Source organism: Saimiri boliviensis, chromosome 10, assembly GCF_048565385.1.
Source record: "Saimiri boliviensis isolate mSaiBol1 chromosome 10, mSaiBol1.pri, whole genome shotgun sequence".
In the NCBI taxonomy this organism is placed as follows: Eukaryota; Metazoa; Chordata; class Mammalia; order Primates; family Cebidae; genus Saimiri; species Saimiri boliviensis.
The window spans coordinates 50,035,896-50,045,023 of record NC_133458.1 but is presented as its reverse complement, the minus strand read 5'-3'; positions in this window follow the sequence as shown (position 1 = coordinate 50,045,023).

Here is a 9,128-nt window from a genome sequence, read left to right as displayed (position 1 = left end):
TGGCTGGAATGGAGAAGGAGAGAGAGGAAAAGGAGGGAGGAGGAGGAGTGAAAAAGGAGAGGAGGAAAATGTATGGTTAGGTATGATGAGAAGGTACGAGGATAAAAGAAGAGGGAGAGGAGCCAGAGAAGGCTGCAAACACTGACAACAAGGTATAAGCGATTGCAAAGCTTGGCCATGCCAGCTCCTCCCTCGCACATTACCTGCCTGTCTTCAGCCTGTTTTCTCCACCAACAATGCTCATTCCATTCTTAACATCTAATGGAAGCAAGAAAGTCAAAATAACCTCAATGTCCAACAACAGAGTTTAAAGAAATTAACATTTAAAATTCATACCTGTGAAGAACATTTATGACTCAGGAAAAAGCTTATATAATATATTACTAAATGGAAAAAGTGGAACTCAAAGCTGTGTAGCTAATTTTGTTGCATGCATATACACATCCTTTCTTTTTCCCTGAGAATTATACCAGAGTGTTATAAAAGTGCTTACCTCTAAGTGGTTGAATTAAAGCATTTTAAATTTTTAAATTATTTTCCAACTTTTTTTTTTACAATAAACCTATTACTATTATAATTAGAAAATAACACTTACAAATGAATTAAACAATTTAGTACTGGGTATCATCATCTTCAATAACATATTTCAATTAACAAATTTATTAGGCATTGTCATGATATTAAGAGGGTTTAAAATAGCCCAGTGTTAATGCTGTTCAGTTCTACATTGCAGTATGAATTCATAAGATATTACAGTTATTTGAAAATTATTTAAATGGCTTTACTTCATAGCCTATTTACTTTGGAGCAGAATAAATGAGCTGATTTATCTAAGACCCCATTTGCTGGAATTAACTTGAAAAATATTGTCTTAAGTAGGTCTGTCTCAAAGATCATATTATATTAAAAGACCAAGAACTAGTAGAAAATCAAGACTTGCAATAATAAATGTCACTGTAAAATCCGATTACTTTTTAACCAAACATCTTCCTCCAAAATCTTAGTGTTTGGTATTACAGGTGAATCTCTTTAATCATTTTAGTGTATAGATTTTATACACTAAACTTTTATCATTTATAAACTTTTATCATTTATACTGAAATGATACAACAAAAACATATTTTATTTTGTATAACCTTTGGCCTCTAACTTCCACAAATATTAAAAGATAGACTATTACCAGCACCATGGAATTTTTCCCTTGTGATCACTCTTAATTACTGCCTCTGTCTCCCTCCCCAAACTTAACCAATACCCTGACTTCTAACACCATAGATTAGATTTGCCTGTGTTTGGAGTTAATAAAATTAAAATGAAACCGTATGTGTTCTTTTATGTCTTACTTCTTTCACCCAACATTACTGGGCTTGTGTCCATGCTGTTTGGTACAATAGTAACTTAGCTATTTTCATTTCTGTATCCTATTCTTTTGTATGAGTGTTCCACAATTTAGTATTTATATCACTGTGTGTAGACATGTGTGTTGTTTCTAGGCTGCAGCTGTTATAATGAAGGCTGCTAGAAGCATTCCTGTTTCACTGGGTTTAGAGAGAAGCACACTCATTACAGCTGGCTTATTTAGTTTAGCTGCCTTGGTCTTGAACCCTGGCTGCACATTAGGATCACCCTGGTGCCCAGGAACCAGTTAATTCTAATCTAGGCTGGAGTTAAGAACCACTGTGCTAGATATTGAGACCAGCCCCCACCCACCTCCCCGCCGCCCTGACCACCAGACAAAAAATGAGAGTGATCCAGTTTAGGGGATTCTCAATGAATTGCTTTCTAGAAAGAGGACAATTAAACAATGTAAAAATTAGATTGTGTTTGTATCTTTATCTTTCATATTTTTACTTCAATCCCCTAAGCCAAAAGATTATGTGTACTGGCTTTATGATACTGTAAGTGGCCTCGAGTATTTTGAAAAGTCCCCAAAGTCTCAAAGGAAGTTTACTTTAGACGTGACTTAAAGATACATGTGTCATAATTTAGCACACTTTGGGTGGAGGATTAGGCTATGAAAAATTTAAACAGATAAGACTTTCATGTCCCAGTTCTACAAATAGTGAGACTTCAAAAAAGTCAAGAGTTCATTTTCCTTGGTCCAGATCATAGCCTGGAATTAAAGGAGCTCTACTTAATAACTATTGTTGCAATTGAAAATTTGGTTGGTGCTATTTAATTCCCTGAATTCTTGCAACTGGTTTTTGGACTCATGCCCAGGAGCTATTTTGATACATGTGTTTCAGAGAATGAAAAACAAAAATGGACAGCATGGTTCCAGAAAGTACAGCAACAAATAGTATGAAAATATCACAAAGCTCTAAAAGTTGTTTTCTCTTCTAGTCCAATCCCCAATCATTGGTAGATAGGCAAGAACAGTGGCCATAAACCCAATTATTTTGTCATATGTGCAGAATACGTTAGAAATTTAATATTATTTCTATCTAGCCAGGTAGTTGAATGCCTTCAACTTCTAGTGCGTTGAGGGCTAATTGGTAGGCAGGAAGGGGAAGGGCATTTCAGACAAGAGCAAATATACAGAAAAAAACAGGGCGACCAATTTCATTGGAGTAGGAGATTCTTCTAAAGCACGGTGATTAAAGGTTTGTGCACTTGAGGTCAGGCGTTAGAGACCAAACTGGGCCGCATAGCAAGACCTGTCTCTAAATTGCAATGGCAACTAAAGACAGAGCAAAAGATGATGTACATAACCCACTAGTTTCATATTCCAGTGTGAAAAGGCCTCGATGACAGCAAAGAATGAGAGACAATCTTCTGACCAGTTGAGGTGGTAACAACTAAGCAATTGGATAGAAACAAAACAATCAGTGGAAAATTCTAACCAAAATTCTCTAAATCTATGAATTAATACCACAAATAACAGCAATTGAAATCTACAACCAACTTAAGACCATCTTTACGATGCCCTGTTCTTCCCAGCTGCTCAAGCGCAAAACCTGGAAGTCACTCTCCATCCCCCACTCATCAATCTCTCCTACTGTCTATTCATCACCAAGTACTTTCAGCTCTGCCTCTGTCAAGCCAAGTCACCTGATCTCTCACCACCCTCCAACTGGTCTTCCTGCTTTCTTTCTTAACCTTTGTGCCCCCTCAACCTTCCCACGCTGGCCCCATTAACTGATTTACACAGCAGCTAGAATATTATCTAACAATCCTGAATCTAAGGAGATTATTCTCCTGCTTAAGACACTCCGAAGGTCCCCAGTGTGCCCTGTATAATAACATATAGAATCTGTAACCTGGAAAAGCCCTGGGGTTCTGGTACCCATTCTAACGCCATCTTTCATCATACTCCCCTTCTTTCAGTGATTGGGTCCACACTTTTCTCCTCATTCCTTAAACTAGATCCATTCTTACCAACCTTCTTACAATGCACTTTGTACCCACTTTTTGTCTGGCTAGTTTAAATGGTCAAAGTTTAAATGTCTCTTCCCCATAGACCAATCCTTCAATCTAAAATTTTTTCCTGCCTTTCATTCTCTCTATGGATTCTTGTCTTTTATTTCATGGCACTTAACACCATTTATAATTATACGTGTAATTTTGTTTGTTTAAGGCTTTAAGCGTCATGAAAATATGGTCCAGGTATGTTTGGTTCATCACTCCATACCCAAACCTAACAGCATCTGACACGGAAGATGTGCAATAAATACAACTTCAATGCATGAAATTGAGGAAATTCTCACTGCTTCTCTGTGTGCCCACTTACAATAGGGATTCCAGTTCTCAACCATCTCTAACACTAAAATTTAGTAAATTTGATCAGTTACTCATAAGTAATCTTTTTTATATGCTTAATAAAGAGAAGGGTTTTAAAAAAAGAGAAGGGTTGCTTTTCCCAAGGACAGAAGAAAAATATTACATTTTTAGATACTTTATATTGCATATAGATGACATTTTGACCTACAAAAGCCCTCATCTTTGAGACATAGTAACACATAGAGGCAGAGAGAAATACCTTTGGAAAATAAATCTTAATATAGGCATACTTGGAAATATTGCAAGTTTGGCTCCAGATGACTACAGTAAAGAGAATATCGCAGTAAAGTGAGTCACACAAATTTTTTTGTGTTCCTGTGTATATAAAAGTTATAATTACATTACATTGCAGAGTATTAAGTGTGCAATAGTATTGTATCTAAAAATGTGCATATCTTAATATAAAATACTTTGTTGCTAAAAAAAAAAAAATGTTAACAATCATCTCAGCCTTCAGCAAGTCCTAATCTTACTGCTGGTAGAAGGTCTTGCCTCCATGTCGATCGCTGCTGACTGATCAGCATGATGGTTGCTGAAGTTTGGGGTGGCTGTGGTAATTTCTTAAAATAAGACAGCAATGAAGTTTGCTGCATCAGTTTACTCTTCCTTTCACAAAAGACTTTTGTGTAGCATGAGATGTTGTTTGATAGCAACAGAACGTCTTTTGAAAATGGAGTCAATTCTCTCAAACCCTGCTGTTGCTTTTATCAACTAGGTTTATGTAATGTTCTAAATCCTTTGTTGGCATCTCAATAACATTAACAGCATCATAACCAGGGGTAAGTTTCAACTAAAGAAAATACTTTCTTTGCTTATCGAACTCCTTATCCATTCAAGTTGGATCATGAGATTGTGGCAATTCGGCCACATCTTTAGCCTCCAGTTCTAACTCTAATTCTCTTGCTACTTTCACCACATTTGCAGTCAATTGCTCCACTGGAACCCCTCCAAGTCACCCATGAGGGTTGAAATCAGCTTCCAAACTTCTGATAATCCTGATACTTTGACCCATGAATCATAGGTGTTCTAATTGGCATCTAGAGTAGTGAATCATTTCCAGAAGATTTTTATTCACTTTGCTCAAATCCATCGGAGGGATCACAGTAGCAGCTATAGGCTTACAAAATGTATTTCTTAAGCAATAACACTTGAAAGTTGAAATTACTTCCTTATCTATGGGCTGCAGAATAAATGTTATGTTAGCAGGCAGGAAAATAACATTAATCTCTTTATATATCTCCATTAGAGTTCTTGAGGGGCAAGGTACATTGTCAATGAGCAGTAATATTTAGAAAGAAATCTCTTTTTTTGAGCAGTAGATCTCAACAGTGGGCTTAAAATATTCAGTAAATCATGCTGCAGACAGATGTGCTGTCATCCAGGCTTTGTTGTTCCATTTATAGAACACAGGGAAAGTAGACTTAGCATAATTCTGAAGGCCCTTAGGATTTTTTTTAGAATGGTAAGTGAGCATTGGCTTCCACTTAAAATCACCAGCTGTATTAAACTCCAACAAGAGTCAGCTTGTCCTTTGAAGCTAGGCATTAACATTTCCTCTCTAGTGATAAAAGTTTTGGATAGCATCTTCTTCCAATAGAAGGCTATTTGTCTACACAGAAAAGCTATTGTTTAGTGAAGCCACCTGCATCAATTATCTTAGCTAGATCTTTTGGATATCTTGCTATAGCTTCTACATCAGGACTTTACCTTGCACTTTTATGTTATGAAGATGACTTCTTTCCTAAACTTCATGAAACAACCTCAGCTAGCTTCAAACTTTTCTTCTGCAGCTTTCTCCCTTCTCTCAGACTTCATAGAATTGAAGAGCCTTAGGGCCTTACTCTGGATTAGGCTTTAGCTTAATTAAATGCTGTGGCTGATTTAGTCTTCCAGCTATACCAATTGAACTTTCTCCACATTAGCAATAATGCTGTTTAACTTTCTTATGCATGTGCTCACTTGAGTAGCACTTTTAATACATATTTTAAAATGTTTCCTTTGCATTCACACCTTGGCTACCTGTGGTTCAAGAGTCCTAGCTTTCAGCCTATCTTGGCTTTTTATGTGCCTTCCTTACTCAGCTTAATAATTTCTAGCTTTTGATTTAAAGAGAGAAACATGCAACTGTCTCTTTTACTTGAATACTTAGAGGCCATTTTGACCTCATTTCAATATTGTTGTGTCTTAGGGAATAGGGAGGCCCAAGGAGATGGGGAGAGACAGAACAACTGGTCAGTGGAGCAGTCAGAACATAGACAACAGTTATTGATTAACTTTGTTGTCTTATGTGGGCATGGTTCACGGAACCCCAAGACAATTACAACAGTAACATCCAATATCACTGATCAGAGATCACCATAACAGATATAATAATAATGAAAGAGTTTGAAATATTGTGAGAATTACCAAAATATGACACAGTGAACACATGCTGCTGGGAAAAAAATGTTGCCAATAGACTTGGCTTGATGCAGCGTTGCCAGAAACCTCCAATTTATAAAGAAACACAAAATCTGCAAAGTGGAATAAAGCAAAGTGCCATAAAATAAGGCATGCCTGTAATATAGTGTTTATTGAGTGTCCTGTGTCAGGCTTTCTGCTACATCTTTGATAGGCATTATCTGTGATCTTGCAATCCTCCTGAATATAGGTGTTATTGTCCCCATGTTACAAATGGGAAAAATAAAACACTGAAGGAGTATTTGGTCATGGTTACAGAGCTAATAAAGAGCACCAGCAGTTAGCAAGAAAGACTGGTGGAACAAGATATTTAAAGGTTCTACAGTTTGCCCAATGTAATCTTTGTGAAATTATCAACACATTGCAGAATTTCTACCTCTCTTGATATTTCCCATCTTTGCTGAAATGACATTTACCAATATTCATCTTATGTTTCATAAGAACCATAAATGCATTTTTAAATAATGAAGATCATTTAAGCTGGGCACAGTGGCTCACACCTGCAATCCCAGCACTTTCTGAGGATTGTTTGAGCCCAGGAGTGTGAGACCACACTGGGCAACATAGCAAGACCCCATTTCTACAAAAATAAAAGTAAAATTAACCAGGTGTGGTGGTGGTAGCCACAGATACTTGGCAGGGTGAAGTCAGAGGATCACGTGAGCCTAGGAGTTCAAGGCTGCAGTGAGCTATGATCATTCCACTGTACTACAGCCTGGATGACAAAGCAAAATCCTGTTAAGTTAAAAAAAAAAAATAGAATTCACTGTTTTCTGATCCTAAAGTTTTGGTTAGAGAGACTTTAGGATAAAAAAAAAAAAACCTAACTAAATTAAGTTTATAAATAGTATGTGTGTGACCCAGTAATAAATAAATACTAGCCTTTGACTTACGTACTTGAGAAATGTGTGTGGCTCCCTGGTATGTGTCATTGGGTCTGAGTCTGTCGGTGGGGTGAGCAAATGTTTAAGCATGAGTAAGGGCAATGATGGCCCCTTTGGCAGTCCTCAATGTACTAGCATGCACTAAAAGCAAAAAAGGAGATTCAGCACTGTTAAGAAGAGAAATCCAGGTTGACCTGGCATGAAGCAGGAGGCTGCTGGAGAGCTTTGAAACCTCTTTAAATTGGACATTCCAAGAATCCTGGAAGAGAGCTATTGTGAAAAAAACTAGGAGACTTGCCAGGTAAGCCTGACTTGGAGTATACAATCAAATTCCTTTCTTTATGAGCCTCAAACTAAAGTTATAAACACTAACTATTTTAAAGAGGAATGCCACACTCCCATTAGAGGGAAATATTTTCCCATAAAAAATAAGAAAAGAGAACTACTATATCTAGGAGTTTTATGCATTTCTGGCTAAATATTTCATAACTTCCTGGAGTTGGAATTATTTCCCACTCACAAATGAGGAGACTATGGCCCACAGAGTTCAATTTATCCACAATCACAAAACTGATGATGGGGCTGGGATTTGAACCTCAACTCTGACTTCAGATACCTCTTTCTCTAGTAGTCAACTGTTTACTGTGGCTAAAGGAAGATTTGTATATTTATCATTTAATGGAGAAATCTACAGTGTCACAGGATCCTGAGGTTGAAGGACATGTAATTTCAGCACCATGTCTTATTCATCCTAACATCTCTTATGGTGCCTAATATATGACAGATATTCAATGTGTTTATAGAATGATGAATGGACTGCTGTGTGGATGGATGGATGGATGGATGGATGGATGGATGGATGGATAAATTCCATTATCCCTGGGCTGTTCAAATTCACTAAATCTTTCATACTGAGGGACTATTTTCCAGAAGACAGTAGGCAGTAGATAATACTGTGATATCGTGCTTCCTTCCTTTAGGCAAATTCAGGCAGGAAAGGGAGTTCTTTAACAATTTGTCACTAACTTTTTAGCCACTTTTCTGGGAAGTTACATGTTTGGTTATTGCTATTGTTTTATTCACATGAGGATAAGGAACATCTGACAACCTTCATTTAAGGAGGTAAATGTGCCTCATTTGAAGCTACTTCAGCTCAAGGAATGCAGGGGGTACTGAACCTCTTTACATAAATTGTTCCATCTCCCTTTCCAGTCTCACCCCTTTTTGCAGAGCCTCATATCTTGCATTATTCCTGGGAAGCTAGTTCCATTTTCTCTTTAACTCAGTCTCACAGATTTAATTTTTGCTAAAGCCAATCCCAAGCTGCTGCCCAACCAATTCTGAAGGTATCTAAAGCAGACTTCTTATGTGTCACCACGGAGGCCAAGGGACTCTCCAGTGGGACTCAGCCAATGCTGTTTTCCTAGACATTGGCATTACCTAACTCAGAGCAGGTAGGAGCACTAGAGAAAAGGCAAAGGAACTGGCAACGTCATCTTCATGGTGGCCTCTGCTCCCTTGTGGTAAGCAGGGCAGGTGTTCTTGGGAACAGGGCTGGCACTGTTGCCAGCTGTCTCTGTCTGACCTTCACATCTTCCTTCTTCATCCCAGCAGACTTTGTTTCCTCAGTGGATATTTGTGTCTTGTCTCTGTTGATTTTAGAGAGAGATGAGGAAAGTCTTGCCTAGGAAAAGTCTTATTTTACATTCTTTTCTAGGAATGAGTAGTATCTGCTCTGGAAGTGCTTAAGAAGGGCAATAGATCTTATCTCCAAATCTTCTTTTCTTTTTCTTTTTCTTTTTTTTCAAAGACGGAGTTTCACCATGTTGGTCAGGCTGGTCTTGAACTCCTGACCTCAGGTGATCTGCCCACCTTGGCCTCCAAAGTGTTTGGATTACAGGCGTGAGCCACCACACCCGGCCTCAAGTCTTATTTTCTAAAGAAGTTCCAAGCCATTGATACATGTGATGTGAGTAGTAATCTTTCTCAGACACTAAGTGGAAA